We start from the raw sequence: 387 nt of genomic DNA on the forward strand, positions 1-387 counted from the left end.
TTGCCATTGACCTCGTACTGTAGCTATTTAACATACGTAAAATACAAATTCGGTCCAAACCCCGTGAAATAGCAAAACGCTTCTTCAGTCTTTTTATATTATTCACTTGGTGGCATCAGGGAGTATAAGCCAATTCATTTGTCGACTCACTAGATTGGACGGATAAGGATATCCCGGAGGCGAAAATGGAGCGTACTTGACTAAAATCGACTTCGCCCCTTGATCCAATTGATATCTAGGAGCTAGAGGTATCAATCCAGTCTTTCGAACGACTGAATGTTTTAGTTCATGTTCTAGATGCATCACATCAACTATCGGTTACAAAAGGACAACTTTTCCAGTTTAGGTTCATGTGTCCCTAATCGTTCGTCTCACCCTGCAACGGGA

This window comes from Tigriopus californicus, chromosome 2, assembly GCF_007210705.1.
Source record: "Tigriopus californicus strain San Diego chromosome 2, Tcal_SD_v2.1, whole genome shotgun sequence".
Taxonomy (NCBI): Eukaryota; Metazoa; Arthropoda; class Copepoda; order Harpacticoida; family Harpacticidae; genus Tigriopus; species Tigriopus californicus.